This window comes from Nicotiana sylvestris, chromosome 7, assembly GCF_000393655.2.
Source record: "Nicotiana sylvestris chromosome 7, ASM39365v2, whole genome shotgun sequence".
Classification (NCBI taxonomy): Eukaryota; Viridiplantae; Streptophyta; class Magnoliopsida; order Solanales; family Solanaceae; genus Nicotiana; species Nicotiana sylvestris.
Window position 1 is genome coordinate 83,940,572 of NC_091063.1, and position 17,119 is coordinate 83,957,690.

The following is a 17,119-nucleotide window of genomic DNA, read 5'->3' on the forward strand; positions in this document are numbered from 1 at the left end:
ATACGTAGACACGTATAGTGGGAAGTTGTAGCCATTAGGTGTTGAGCATTATTGCACCGCCGGAACCTTTTAGGATGGTATGTAACAAGGACTATTTGCGCAAGCTGCAAGTGCAAAAGAGAATGCGTATACGGAACCAAATGGATGTTGGTGACACCATTTATGCACGTAAATGTGGCATATGCTCGCAAACAGGACACAACCGTCGTAAATGTCCTTCAGGTGGTGTGTGTGGCGGTGGTAATTCAGCTCTTAGTGCAAGTTCGTCGAATGTACCCAACTATCAAGGATACCCCTAGTCTTTTGTTTTCGTATTGTTTTTTGTAATCTGTGTCTGTACTTGTGTATATTGCAATATCTATCAATAAAATTATGTTCCATAATCTTGTTACATCTTAATTTTTAATATGACCTTTTGATATAGTTGTTCAGATATTAAACTTATTGGTGTTTGTAAAAAATAAAATAAAAATAATATTAAAAATAAATTTAATATGTAAAGCGCAGTATAATACTACATTTTTTTGAGTTGTCTTGTCGTTCTGAAAACGCTGAAAACCATCTCCAAAGGCTGTTTTGTTGCAGAAAAATTTAATATGTAAAGCGTGGTATAATACTACGTTTTTTGAGTTGTCTTGTCATTCTAAAAAAGCTGAAAACCAAGTGAAAAAGTTGTTTTCTTGCAGAAAAATTTAATATGTAAAGCGTGGTATAATACTATGTTTTATTGAGTTGTCTTGTCATTCTGAAAAAGCTGAAAACCATGTGAAAAAAACTATTTCATTTCAGAGAAATTTAATATGTAAAGCGTGGTATAATACTACGTTTTATGTGAAATCTTACCTATAAATAACGGGCACATTCTAGTTATTTTCTATGCTTAACAATAACCAATAGCAAATATTTCTATAAAACCAAAGTTTCTCTTTAAGAAATGTCTCAACAACCCCTTTATGTCCCAAGGTGCTATTGCGGAGAAAAATGCAGTTTGTACAATTGGTGGGAAGAAGATGGACGTCGCTACTGGGCGTGTATGAAAAAATTTGATAGGCAACCCGACGAGCCTACATGTAATTTTGAGGTATGGATGGATGAACCATGTGAGCAGAAATACTACAAAGAGAGAATTTATGATCTTCATAATTTGTGTACGAGGCAATGGGAAAGAGAGTGTTGAACCAACCAAGAAATTGAGGAGTTGAAGGCAAAACTCAAGGAGGTGGAAGAAGAGTAAAAAAGCTGGAAGAAGAGTAAAAAAGCTGGAAGATCAACTCAAGTGGTTGGAGCAGAGAGTAGTAGCCAGTCGTGACTAAACAGTGGCTTGTACGTATTGAGCATAGTAGTGTATCTTTATGTTTCCCTTGTCAAGTGTTTTCATTAGTTGTACTGTTTGTTCATAGAATTGTTCAAATATTCAACTTATTGGTGTTCTAAGGAAGACCAATCTAAAAATTAAAAAAAATTATATGTAAAACGCGGTATAATACTACTTTTTTTTGAGTTGTCTTGTCGTTCTGAAAAAACTGAAAACCATGTGAAAAAGCTGTTTTCTTGCAGAAAAATTTAATATGTAAAGCGCGGTATAATACTACGTTTTATTGAGTTGTCTTGTCTTTCTGAAAAAGCTGAAAACCATGTGAAAAACCTATTTCGTTACAGAGAAATTTAATATGTAAAGCGTGGTATAATACTACGTTTTACGTGTATGTAAGCATGGTATAATACTACATTTTATGTAAAATCTTGCCTATAAATAACGAGCGCATTCTAGAGCTGGAAGATCAACTCAAGTGGTTGGAGCAGAGAGTAGTAGCCAGTCGTGACTAAACAGTGGCTTGTACGTATTGAGCGTAGTAGTGTATCTTTATGTTTTCCTTGTCAAGTGTTTTCATTAGTTGTACTGTTTGTTCATAGAATTGTTCAAATATTCAACTTATTGGTGTTCTAAGGAAGACCAATCTAAAATAAAAAAAAAATTATATGTAAAATGCGGTATAATACTACGTTTTTTTGAGTTGTCTTGTCGTTCTGAAAAAGCTGAAAACCATGTGAAAAAGCTGTTTTCTTGCAGAAAAATTTAATATGTAAAACGCGGTATAATACTACGTTTTATTGAGTTGTCTTGTCTTTCTGAAAAAGCTGAAAACCATGTGAAAAACCTATTTCGTTACAGAGAAATTTAATATGTAAAGCGTGGTATAATACTACGTTTTACGTGTATGTAAAGCGTGGTATAATACTACATTTTATGTGAAATCTTGCCTATAAATAACGAGCGCATTCTAGTTATTTTCAGCACTTAATAACAACCTATAGCAAATATTTCCATAAAACCAAAGTTTCTCTTTAAAAAATGTCTCAACAACCCTTTTATTGCTCAAGGTGCGACTGCGGAATCAAAAGCATGATGTACGATTGTTGGGAAGAAGCTGGACGCCGCTACTGGGCGTATATGAACAAGTTTTATAGGCAACCCGACATACCTACATGCAATTTTAAAGTGTGGATTGATGAACCATGTGAGCAGGAATACTACAAAGACAAGTTGTATCATCTTCATAATGTGTATACGAGGCAGTGGGACAGAGAACGCCAATCCAAGCAAGAAATTGCGGAGTTGAAGGTGAAACTCAAGGAGGTGGAAGAAGAGAAAAAAAGCTGGAAGACCAGCTCGAGTGATTGGAGCAGAGAATACTAGCCGGTCGTGACTAAACAATGGCATGTACATCTTGAGCGTAGTAGTTGTCACGACCCAAAATCCCAACCCGGTCGATGGCGCCTCTCATGAGGACAAGGCCAGCCAATCAACAAAACAGTACATCTCTTTATAATTACTTAGCAGGAATAAGTCTAAATCATGGGCAATATAATCTTAAATGCGAAATAAACGTGATAGAACAAGAAAAACCCTCCCAACTCAGCCCGAAATCAGGGTGTCACAAGTCATGAGCTACTACAGAGTTTACTAATATTTTACAAAGTCTGGAATTATCATAAATAACAAAGATGAGGGAGAAAACAGGGTTGCGGACGTCAACAGCTACCTCGTTACTCCTAGTCACCGCCTGGTCTGGAAAGAATCAGCGCTCAGGAGCGAACTCAGCTCTGCCTGTATCTGCACACATGGTGCAGGGAGTAATGTGAGTACTCCGACCCAGTGAGTAATAAAAATAAATAACGACTGAAAACATGAAATCTCATAACGGCACAATATAGCGCTATCCCAAGCAGTAAAATCAGTTATACAGTAAAATAGTGAGTATCAGATAATTCTTCTTTTAAAACAGTAAAGACAAATAATTTCCACAGTAAGGATAAATCAAAAGCTTGCCCCTCGGGCTCAATATGTAAATCTCAGTATAGTATCAGCCTCTCGGGCTCACTCCCAACTCACCAGCACACAACATCAGCCCCTCGGGCTCACTCCCAACTCACCACACACAAGCAACGACCTCTTGGGCCCACTCCCAACTCACCTAGGTACCCTGCGCTCACTGGGGGTGTGTACAGACTCCGGAGGGGCTCCTACAGCCCAAGCGCAATATCAATAGGCCTGAAAGCCTTCACACATCACACACGAGGCCTGAAAGCCTCCTCATATAACACTCGAGGCCTGAAAGCCTCCTCACATCACTCAACATATCCTCACGTATGGCCCTCGGCCTCAATCAGTCCAGAAAATAATCATAAGCCTCTTGGGCATCAGTAAAACAATAGTGCTCAGCTCAACAGCATTATAAATATCATTAAATCTCGAGTTGAGTATAAATGTAGCTGAGTTCACAAAATAATATAATTCAATTGGACTGAGTTCAAATAATATTTCAATTCGTGAGGAAAATAGTGATGTAAATTCATAAAAGATTTCAGATAATTGGCACGAAGCCCAAATATGGAAATAAGCCCAATCATAGTGAAAAACAATAAATCTTTATCAATTACGCGGTAAAAATATCAACTATGATGGACCAAGTCACAATCCCCAATAGTAAATGACCACGCGCTCGTCATACAACGCGTGTCTCATCTCAACATAGCAGTATGTTGTGCAATCCGGGGTTTCAAACCCTCAGTACATCATTTAAAATCATTACTCACCTCAAGACGGTCCAACGTCTACTCCGCTATGCCCTTGCCTCTCGAATTTACCCCTTCACGCATCGAATCTGGTCAAAACCACAACGAATACATTACAATATGCTAAGGGAATATAACCCAATCGAAAAGACTCAAAAAATATCGAAATTCACGAAATTCGCAAAACCCGAGCTCCGGGCCCACTTCTTATAAAATTACTAAAGTCACATCACCGGATTCCTCGTCTCGCCACGAGTCCGTACATATAAAATTTACCAAAATCGGAGTTTAAATGGCCCTTCAAATCTTCAAATCTTATTCAAATCCCTAGACCTAAATCTTCAATTTACTCCTCAAAAACATGTAATCTAGTCGGATTATTCGATAATAATTCAATATTATGGAGTAGAAATAATCACAAGTGACTTACCTCAAGATTTCCCAAGATTTCTTGCTAAAAATTGCCCAAAATCCGAGCTTGGAAGTAAAAAAAAATGACCAAACTCGGACTGCTGGACATTAAATCTGTCCAGAAATTTTTGGTACTGTTCACGCGGGGGCACTGTTCATGCGCGTGATCTCACTGTTCACTGTTCACCCGTACGGGTAACGTTCACGCGCGGGTACTGTTCATTGCTGCAGAAAATACAGCAGCTTTTAAGAAATTTGCAGCACAACCATTTTTCAGTAAAATGGCTCTAACTCCATCATACGAACTCAGAATTAGACGATTCTTTTTCCTATGAGTCTCAAATAATAATACGAACACAACACTTCAATCGAAACTCAATTCGGAGCTCGTTTGCCTAGTTCAATACCCATTTCGCCCGTTAAACAATTAACTCACATTTCACGTCAAAAATCCAACCGTGACTTGATGAAATTAAACCAAAATTTTCAGATCAGTCCTATAATTCATGATTTAAATTTTAAAAGTCTTGAAATCAAATTTGGATCTCTAGAACTAAAAATGAACCTTTAGATCATTACATTTATGCTCAAAACGGCAAAAATCTTCCAAAAATGACCCGTTGGGCATCCGAAACACACCCGAGGCCCCCGGGACCCCGACCAATAATACCAACCAGTCCCAAAATACATTATGGACTTGCTTGAGGCCTCAAATCACATCAAACAACGCTAAAATCATGAATCAACTTCCAATCCAAGTTTTATGAACTTTAGAATTTCCAACTTCTATTTCCGATGCCGAAACCTATCAAATCACGTCCGATTGACTTCAAATTTTGCACACAAGTCCAAAATGAAAGCTACAGAAATTCTCGGAATTCTATTCTGACCGTCGGATCAAAATTTTACCTATCAACCGGAAATCGCCAAAATACTAACTTCGCCAAAGTGAGCTAATTTCTTCACCGGACCTCCAAAATTAATTCTGATTGCGCTCCTAGGCCTTAAATCATCCCCCGAAACTAACCGAATCATTGTAATACACTTCCGAGCCCTCTAACTCACAAGTCAACGTCCGGTTGTCTTTTCCAAACTAATTCTTCCTTAAAGAGACTAATTGTCCCATTTCATACCAAACTCGATCCGAATTGACTCAAATTCACCAAGTACACATATTGAAACATGAATAAGCATTTAACGGGGAATACGGGATGAAAATACAGGAAATGATGGTTCGGGTCGTTACATTCTCCCCAACTAAAACAAACGCTCGTCCTCGAGCGAGTTAAGAAACATACCTGGAGTTTCAAATAGGTGCGGGTACCTGCTTCGCATCTCCTGCTCGGTCTCCCAAGTAGCCTCCTCCACGGGCCGACCTCTCCACTGTACTTTCACTGATGCTATATCTTTTGATCTCAATTTTGAACCTGTCGACTCAAAATAGCCACTGGCTCCACATTATAAGTCAAATTTTCATCTAACTGTACTGTACTGAAATCTAAAATATGAGACGGGTCCCCAATGTACTTCCGGAGCATGGACACATGGAATACCGGATGAACACCCGACAATCTAGGCGGCAAAGCAAGCTCGTAAGCCACCTCTCCAATCCTCCTAAGTACCTCAAATGGTCCAATAAACCGCGGACTCAACTTCCCTTTCTTTCCGAACCTCATAACACCCTTCATCGGCGAAACCTTCAGCAAAACCTTCTCGCCCTCCATAAATGACACATCTCGGACCTTCCGGTCCGCATAACTCTTCTGACGCGACTGAGCTGTGCGAAGTCTTTCCTGAATCACCTTCACCTTTTCTAAGGCATCCTGGACCAAATCTGTCCCCAACAACCTAGCCTCATCGGGCTCAAACCAACCCACTGGAGTTCTACACCGCCTCCCATATAAGGCCTCATACGGTGCCATCTGAATACTGGACTGATAGTTGTTGTTGTAGGCAAACTCTGCAAGTGGTAAAAATTCAACCCAAGAACCTCCAAAATCAATCACGCAGGCACGCAACATATCCTCCAATATCTGAATAGTACGCTCGGACTGTCCGTCCGTCTGAGGATGAAATGCTGAACTCAACTCCACTTGAGTGCCCAACTCGTGCTGAAAAGTCCTCCAAAACTGAGAAGTGAACTGAGTACCTCTATCCGAAATAATAGTAACTGGAACACCATGCAACCGCACAATCTCCTGAATAAAGATCCTAGCCAGCCGCTCTGCAGAATATGTGGTACACACCGGAATGAAATGCACTGACTTGGTCAGCCTATCCATAACAACCCAAATCGAATCAAAATTCTTCAAAGTCCGAGGAAGGCCACTCACAAAATCCATAGTAACTCTCTCCCATTTCCACACAAGAATAATCATCTGCTGAAGCAAACCGCCCAGTCTCTGATGCTCATATTTCACCTGCTGACAGTTGAGACACCGAGCCACATATCCCACAATGTCTTTCCTCATTCTCCTCCACCAGTAATACTGTCTCAAGTCCTGATACATCTTCACAGCACTCGGATGGATGGAATACCGCGAACTATGGGCCTCCTGAAGAATCAAATCTCTAAGCCCATCAACATCGGGCACACAAATACGGCCCTGCATCCTCAATACGCCATCATCACCTATAGTCACATCTTTGGCATTATCATGCTGAACTCTGTCCTTAAGGACAAGCAAATGCGGATCATCATACTGGTGCTCTCTGATGCGATCATATAAGGAAGATCGAGAAACCACACTAGCCAATACCCGGCTAGGCTCAGAAATATCTAACCGCACCAACTGATTGGCCAAGGTCTGAACATCAACTGCAAGAGGCCTCTCCCCAACTGGGATGTAAGCCAAACTCCCCATACTGACTGCCTTTCGGCTCAATGCATCGGCCACTACATTGGCCTTTCCCGGATGATATAGAATGGTAATATCATAGTCTTTAAGTAACTCAAGCCATCTCCGCTGCCTCAAATTAAGATCTTTTTGTTTAAATAAATGCTGAAGACTGCGATGATCAGTGAATACCTCACAAGATACGCCATATAAATAGTGCCTCCAAATTTTTAAGGCATGAACTATAGCAGCCAACTCCAAATCATGAACAGGGTAGTTCTTCTCATGGGGCTTCAACTGACGAGAAGCATAAGCAATAACTCTACCCTCCTGCATTAGCACACAACCAATCCCAACTCTGGAAGCATCACAATATACCGTGTATAAACCTGTAGCTGATGGTAACACCAATACTGGAGCTGTGGTCAGAAGTGCCTTGAGCTTCTGAAAGCTCTCCTCACACTCGCCGGACTATACAAATGGGGCACCTTTCTGAGTCAACTTGGTCAAAGGCGATGCAATAGAAGAAAACCCCTGAACAAATCGGCGATAATAGCCTGCTAGCCCAAGAAAACTCCGAATCTCTGTGACTGAGGACGGTCTAGACCAACTCTGCACTGCTTCTATCTTCCTTGGATCAACCTGTATACCCTCGCTGGACACTATGTGTCCCAAAAATGCCACAGAACTTAGCCAAAATTCACATTTGGAGAATTTTGCATAAAGCTTCTCCTCTCTCAATCTCTGCAACACTACACGCAAATGCTGGGCATGCTCCTCCTGGCTACGCGAGTACACCAGGATATCATCAATGAATACAATAACAAATGCATCCAGATAAGGCTGAAATACACTGTTCATCAAATGCATGAACGCTGCTGGGGCATTGGTCAGCCCGAAAGACATAACCAAAAATTCATAGTGACCATATCTAGTCCTGAAGGCAGTCTTGGGAATATACGACTCCCTGATTTTCAACTGGTGATAGCCCGAACGGATATCAATCTTAGAAAATACCCTCGCTCCCTGAAGCTGATCAAATAAGTCATCAATGCGAGGCAAAGGATACTTGTTCTTCAATGTTACCTTATTCAACTGCCTATAATCAATGCAGATTCTCATTGTGCCATCTTTCTTCTTCACAAATAAAATAGGTGCACCCCACGGGGACACGTTAGGCCGAATGAACCCCTTATCTAGGAGTTCATGAAGCTGCTCCTTCAATTCTTTCAGCTCTGCTGGTGCCATACGATATGGCGGAATAGAAATAGGCTGAGTGCCCCACACTAAGTCAATGCCAAAATCAACATCCCTGTCCGGCGGCATGCCCGACAGGTCTGCAGGAAATACATCAGGAAAGTCCCTCACAACTGGGACAAAATCAATACTAGGAGTCTCAGCTCCAACATCCCGCACAAAAGCCAGATATGATAGATAAACCTTCCCAACCATACGCTGGGCTTTCAAGAAAGAAATTACTCTGCTAAATACATAATCAGTCATGCCACGCAGGTCATCAAACTCAGAAATATTGCCATATTACTATAGCTAGTTCAACAAAAATTCTTCACAAGCTTAGGTAACACAGACCGTAAAATACCTCAATTCCACTACTAAGATCACCTTCATTATCGTGACAATCAACTCAAATTTCTCAATTAGAGTCAAATTCAAATCACAACACATACACCCTATTAGTAGAAAATAAACTCTCTACTCAACATTATAAGGAACACACCTACGTAGATTATTCCGCATGAGATAACCCACCTACTTTGCCTCCAATTAACATTTTTGTATACCTTCCACCGTCACACACATTACACAATTACTTAGTCTTCCTGGGTCTGAACTCATACTGTAACATGAAATTTACTTCACTCCAAACAGGAGACATGAAAAGATTATTCACGCGCCCATAACTCGGGGCTACACATCCAATTACAATGGAAATCAAACACTTAATGGTTCATCTATCATCTAGCAGACCTTCCTCGCCACTTCCGAGTCATATAGATACATCTCGCAGTACTGACATACTCATCACGTAGCTATCCAGCCGTCATTCAAACCAAAAGGGGCAATACCGAACATATAAGTTCAAAACACTTGCTCACACAATCGACACCTCGGTGCTCAAGCCATAGGCAAAGATCCGACCTCAAGTCCTCCAGACCGACCCGACATCAACTCATAGAGATCACATCTCACCCCTCGATCGGGGAATCACAAGCCGTTGATGCACATCTGATACTGAGTGCTCATACATGCATACGAACACGTGGAAGGAATTTAAAGAGTTACTTTTCAAGCTGAATCAAGGACGCACGATAAGAATTCAAGAATGTGAAGTTTTCCTAAATGTTCTGCAGCCTCTCGAGGATAAATACAGACGTCTCCGTACCGATCCGTGAGACTCTACTAAACCAGCTCATGACTCGCGAAACCTAGTAATCTAGGCTCTGATACCAACTTAGCACGACCCAAAATCCCAACCCGGTCGTGATGGCGCCTCTCGTGAGGACAAGGCCAGCCAATCAACAAAACAGTACATCTATTTATAATTACTTAGCAGGAATAAGTCTAAATCATGGGCAATATAATATTAAATGCGAAATAAACGTGATAGAACAAGGAAAACCCTCCCAACTCAGCCCGAAATCGGGGTGTCACAAGTCATGAGCTACTACAGAGTTTACTAATATTTTACAAAGTCTGGAATTATCATAAATAACAAAGATAAGGGAGAAAATGGGGCTGCGGACGTCAACAACTACCTCGTTACTCCTAGTCACCGCCTGGTCTGGAAAGAATCAGCGCTCAGGAGCGAACTCAGCTCTGCCTATATCTGCACACATGGTGCAGGGAGTAATGTGAGTACTCCGACCCAGTGAGTAATAAAAATAAATAACGACTGAAAACATGAAATCTCATAACGGCACAATATAGCGCTATCCCAAGCAGTAAAATCAGTTATACAGTAAAATAGTGAGTATCAGATAATTCTTCTTTTAAAACAGTAAAGACAAATAATTTCCACAGTAAGGATAAATCAAAAGCTTGCCCCTCGGGCTCAATATGTAAATCTCAGTATAGTATCAGCCCCTCGGGCTCACTCCCAACTCACCAGCACACAACATCAGCCCCTCGGGCTCACTCCCAACTCACCACACACAAGCAACGGCCTCTCGGGCCCACTCCCAACTCACCTGGGTACCCTGCGCTCACTGGGGGTGTGTACAGACTCCGGAGGGGCTCCTACAGCCCAAGCGCAATATCAATAGGCCTGAAAGCCTTCACACATCACACACGAGGCCTGAAAGCCTCCTCATATAACACTCGAGGCCTGAAAGCCTCCTCACATCACTCAACATATCCTCACGTATGGCCCTCGGCCTCAATCAGTCCAGAAAATAATCATAAGCCTCTTGGGCATCAGTAAAACAATAGTGCTCAGCTCAACAACATTATAAATATCATTAAATCTCGAGTTGAGTATAAATGTAGCTGAGTTCACAAAATAATATAATTCAATTGGACTGAGTTCAAATAATATTTCAATTCGTGAGGAAAATAGTGATGTAAATTCACAAAAGATTTCAGATAATTGGCACGAAGCCCAAATATGGCAATAAGCCCAATCATAGTGAAAAACAATAAATCTTTATCAATTACGCGGTAAAAATATCAACTGGGATGGACCAAGTCACAATCCCCAATAGTAAATGACCCCGCGCTCGTCATACAACGCGTGTCTCATCTCAACATAGCAGTATGTTGTTCAATCCAGGGTTTCAAACCCTCAGTGCATCATTTAAAATCATTACTTACCTTAAGACGGTCCAACGTCTACTCCGCTATGCCCTTGCCTCTCGAATTTACCCCTTCGCGCGTCGAATCTGGTCAAAACCACAACGAATACATTACAATAGGCTAAGGGAATATAACCCAATCGAAAAGACTTGAAAAATATCAAAATTCACGAAATTCGCAAAACCCGAGCCCCGGGCCCACTTTTCGAAAAATTACGAAAGTCCAATCAACGGACTCCTCGTCTCGCCACGAGTCCGTACATATAAAATTTACCAAAATTGGAGTTCAAATGACCCCTCAAATCTTCAAATCTTATTTTCAAATCCCTAGGCCTAAATCTTCAATTTACTCCTCAAAAACATGTAATCTAGTCGGATTATTCGATGATAATTCAATATTATGGAGTAGAAATAATCACAAGTGACTTACCTCAAGATTTCCCAAGATTTCTTGCTAAAAATCGCCCAAAATCCGAGCTTGGAAGTCAAAAAAAATGACCAAACTCGGACTGCTGGATATTAAATCTGTCCAGAAATTTTCGCTACTGTTCATGCGGGGGCACTGTTCATGCGCGTGAGCTTTTAAGAAATTTGCAGCACAACCATTTTTCAGTAAAATGGCTCTAACTCCATCATACGAACTCAGAATTAGACGATTCTTTTTCCTATGAGTCTCAAATAATAATACGAACACAACACTTCAATCGAAACTCAATTCGGAGCTCGTTTGCCTAGTTCAATACCCATTTCGCCCGTTAAACAATTAACTCACATTTCACGTCAAAAATCCAACCGTGACTTGATGAAATTAAACCAAAATTTTCAGATCAGTCCTATAATTCATGATTTAAATTTTAAAAGTCTTGAAATCAAATTTGGATCTCTAGAACTAAAAATGAACCTTTAGATCATTACATTTATGCTCAAAACGGCAAAAATCTTCCAAAAATGACCCGTTGGGCATCCGAAACACACCCGAGGCCCCCGGGACCCCGACCAATAATACCAACCAGTCCCAAAATACATTACGGAGTTGCTCGAGGCGTCAAATCACATCAAACAACGCTAAAATCATGAATCAACCTCCAATCCAAGTTTTATGAACTTTAGAATTTCCAACTTCTATTTCTGATGCCGAAACCTATCAAATCACGTCCGATTGACTTACACAAGTCCAAAATGACATAACGAAACTACAGAAATTCTTGGAATTCCATTCCGACCGTCGGATCAAATTTTCACCTATCAACCGGAAATCGCCAAAATACTAACTTCGCCAAAATGAGCTAATTTCTTCACCGGACCTCCAAAATTAATTTCGATTGCGCTCCTAGGCCTTAAATCATCCCCCGAAACTAACCGAATCATCGGAATTCAATTTCGAGCCCTCTAACTCACAAGTCAACGTCCGGTTAACTTTTTCAAACTAATTCTTCCTTAAAGAGACTAATTGTCCCATTTCATACCAAATTCGATCCGAATTGACTCAAATTCACCAAGTACGCATATTGAAACATAAATAAGCATTTAACGGGGAATACGGGACGAAAATACAGGAAACGACGGTTCGGGTCGTTACAATAGTGTATCTTTATGTTTCCCTTGTCAAGGGTTTTCATTAGTTCTACTGTTTGTTCTTGTGTTAGGTTTGATATGTTTGTGTTTGTGTTGTACTGTTAAAATAAAATTGTTGTTCAAACGCAGTTAAAATAAAATTGTTGTTAAAACCGAATTGTTGCCATTATTTACATAATGTAGTATTTACACAAAGTACAAACATAAGTAAATCAATGAGTCCCGCAGCCTGTGTGCTTCAGTGCTACTGCTGGCCTGAGTCGCATCCCCTGTCGCCCTGGTACACTATCGGGATCATCATCATCAAGTCGCCTCTTGATGAGAGGATGCGCAGCAGTATCGATAGTACAGCTGGCAGGACCGGTAGAAGAGGCCGTCGGGCCGTCAACAACCTACAAAACAAGTACTACGCTTAGCATTTGAGAATGTATATTAGTATTGTACGTGTTAAGTCAAAAACATTTTCTCACCGTGGTCTCGTCGGCCTCCTGAGTATATGCATCCGTGGTGTCCTCATCAGTGCATACAACGGCCTCCGTGATGGGCTGGGATGAAGCCTTAATAAGAAAATTAAAAATTAATTAATGGAAAATCATTAAGAAAAAAAGAAAACAAATTGAAATTTTACAGTAATAAAAACATATCTGCGCCTGTGGTAGATCCAGATCAACCACCGGGGATGAGGCATAACTCAACTTGCACCCGCCATCCATGTCCCAGGTCGGCCAATCCTCAGCTGCAGTAGATGGGCCTGAAAAGAACTGGTCTACATCCTCGTCGAATGTACCCGTGATCAACAATGCATTTGACGGGGTGACCTGTGATACTGGCAGAGATAGCTGAAGGCTGTACGATGGCATGCTGCTGGAAGGCTCATCTACGTGAGGGAAATAACCCGGCTGAGCATCTCCAAGATCCTCATCTCCAAGTGCCTCAATGCCCCCTTGCTGGGGACCACCTCCTCACCGTCCCCCGTGATCTCGTAGGGCACCCCTACCTCATGGGACAGCCCTGCCTCGTGCCCTACCCCTGTCTCGTAGGATAGCCCTACCCCGATGGTACTCCTCTGGCGCCGCATACTCAGCCTCATGACCAAACCTCGCGCCATCTCTCGATTGAAACAGGGTCCGACGAGCCAACTCTTCCACCCGGCGGCCATACTCAACGAGTGCAGCACTGTCGCCATGCTGCTACATCTCCTGTCCCAACAGGTAGAACAGGTGATGCCCAATAGCCTGCGAAACATTTAAAATATTAATTAAATAACGCTATATCACAATTATAAGATATTAATAAGCCACAAAAACATACCAGTGTCTCGTGCCTCTCGGCGTATGGTTTGTAGCGCTCGCCAAGTACATGAATGGGGTTCCCGATCATCAGTCGGGTGTGACGGCGGTACCATGATGTATACAGCTCAATAGTGGCCTCCTGGATATGTGAAGGTGGTGGCGGAATACGGTACTCTCGCTGGTACCAAATATGGACCTGCTGCTCTAGTCATCCTATAAATGCATCGTCTACCCTAGTACGGTCATCCCGCTGATAATGTGTAGGCACCCATGCAGGCTCCCCCGGTATAGGCTGGGGACGGTGAAACTGGTGAAGCACACGCTATGTGGCATGATACTTAACCACATCGAAGAAGATCATCGGGACGGAAGTGCTCCAAAGCAGTCGGTCGACTTAGCAATAATCGGGCAGCTGAGCTAGCAACCCGTCGCTGTATGGCGTCCAGATGAACTACCAAATAATAACATAAAAGTGAGTATGCGCAACACAACTCAATTTATAACAAGTAAGTGTAGGTACATATTTACCTATCCGGTCACCAATATATCTAACACATCCCTGACAAGGGAGAGATTATGATGAACATCAGTCCCTCGGTAGTTCCCATGCCGGAGAACCCACCTCGTAGCTAGAGGGAGAAACGGAGGTGCTTCACCCGGCTCTAGTGGTGGTAGAGGTGGCTGCAACGGCATGATCCGCTACCAGGCCCAAACCTAAGATAAAAGGTTGACGTAAAATTTAAGAGTCATTTCGACCATATAGAATTCGAAGTAATGAACAGAGTATTCGAAAATGTTGTCACTTGTAGAAGGGGCAGAAAACCACATATGTCCACCTGGCAAAGCATGCTCGCCCGGCACATACTCCTGTACAGGTATGCTAGAATAGCAACGCCCCAGCTATACAAGGGTAAATCATCTAGCTGCTGCAGATGATACAGAAAGTGCATACTCACTAGACTTCCCAAAGTGTTCGGGAACAAGACACCCCGAAAAACCAGGAGCACCACCAACCTCGTGTACCGCTCAATATGGATAGCCTCTATATCGCTGGTAATGTCTGGGTGCAATACCTCCATATGCTCTATGATAGCCGACAAAGAAATGCGACTGCCCCCTCTAAGTACAGCCTTACCCTGTGGTCTGTAACCAGTATACTGCCCCATCAAATCCAAATACTCGGCATGCATCATGGATCTCATGTACTGAGGCAGTGCAACGGCCAGTCCATCTACGCGCAGCCCATACAAAACCTAAACATCTTCAAACGTGATGGTGGCCTCTCCAGTGAGCAAGTGAAAAGTGTGCATCTCCAGTCTCCACCGCTCTACCAAGGCCGTGATGAGAGACCAATCAAGCTGCATCCGCCCAACCCGAAAAATCGTAAAGAAGCCCGTAGCCTGTAGGCGCTCGACTACGCGGGGATGGAAATGATGCTCCCTCAAGAAGACCCACAAATCTTCAGGTCTCCTGGCGCGGAGAGATTGATCCGATAGATGTCCCTCCCATACATAGGAGGACCTATGGTCGCCCTGCAACACTAATAGCTCATCCTCGGCTGGTCCAGGATGCACATGCAGCAAGTCCATGTTGTCTACTATAATTTAAACAATATTAATTGTGTGTTTGTGTTATAATAAATTAAATAAATAATTATTTAATTGGACTGAGTAATTATCTATGGGTTCCAGGCTCGATATTTGAGGCCCAATAGAACCAAGCTATTCTTAATTATTGTGTGTGTCAATTTCAATATTTTTAGAATTTTGTTAGTTTAATAAATTAAATAATTAATTATTGAATTGGACTGAGTAATTATCAATGGGTTCCAGGCTCGATATTTGAGGCCCGATAGCATCAAGTTATCCTTAATTATTATGTGTGTCAATTTCAACATTTTTAGAATTTTGTTAGTTTAATAAATTAAATAATTAATTTTATAATTGGACTGAGTAATTATCTATGAGTTCCAAGCTCGATATTTGAGGCCCGGTAGCACCAAATTATCCTTAATTATTATGTGTGTCAATTTCAATATTTATAGAATTTTGTTAGTTTAATAAATTAAATAATTAATTATTGATTTGGACTGAGTAATTATCTATGAGTTCCAGGCTCGATATTTAAGGCCCGGTAGCACCAAGTTATCCTTAATTATTGAATTGGACTGAGTAATTATTAACGGGTTCTAGACTCGATATTTGAGGCCCGGTAGCACCAAGTTATCCTTAATTATTATGTGTGTCAATTTCAACATTTTTGAAATCTTGTTAATTTAATAAATTAAATAATTAATTTTATAATTGGACTGAGTAATTATCTATGGGTTTCGGGCTCGATATTTGAGGCCCGGTAGCACCAAATTATCCTTAATTATTATGTGTGTCAATTTCAACATTTTTAGAATTTTGTTAGTTTAATAAATTAAATAATTAATTATTGATTTGGACTGAGTAATTATCTATGGGTTCCAGGCTCGATATTTGAGTTAATTTGACAACATATATTAATTTATTAGTTTTGTAAGTTTATTTTTATAAATTAAATAATAAATTTTGTAAAAGTGTAATTGGATAGAGTTTGTAGTTAGTACATACTTAAACTACAGAAACTTTACGCTAAAAGGCTCTATATTTTAATATGCTAAAAGGCTCTATATTTTACTATGCTAGCTCTATATTTTACTACGCTAAAAGACTCAATATTTTACTACGCTAAAAAGCTCTATATTTTACTACGCTAAAAGGCCACTATTACATATAAAAACATCAAACATAACATACATATGAACAACAAATTAAATAAATAATTCAAGGCTAATAATTAACTATTTTTTGTCCCAAGGCTAATAATTCAATTCGGGTAAAAATAACATACAAATTTAAACACAAACATAACACAAATCAACGTGAAAATACATTCAATAAAACAAATATGTATATGCTCTACGAGTTTCGACATAAACAAAATCGAAATACCTCGATTTAAGTTTTTTGAAATAGATCCAAATTGAATTTTTCAACCCGAAAGAAGGAATCCAAGGCTTGTGATATGTGCAAGACCTACACTCTTCGCTTTTTGTGTACGGGTGGGGCCCAAGAATTTTTTTTAAAAT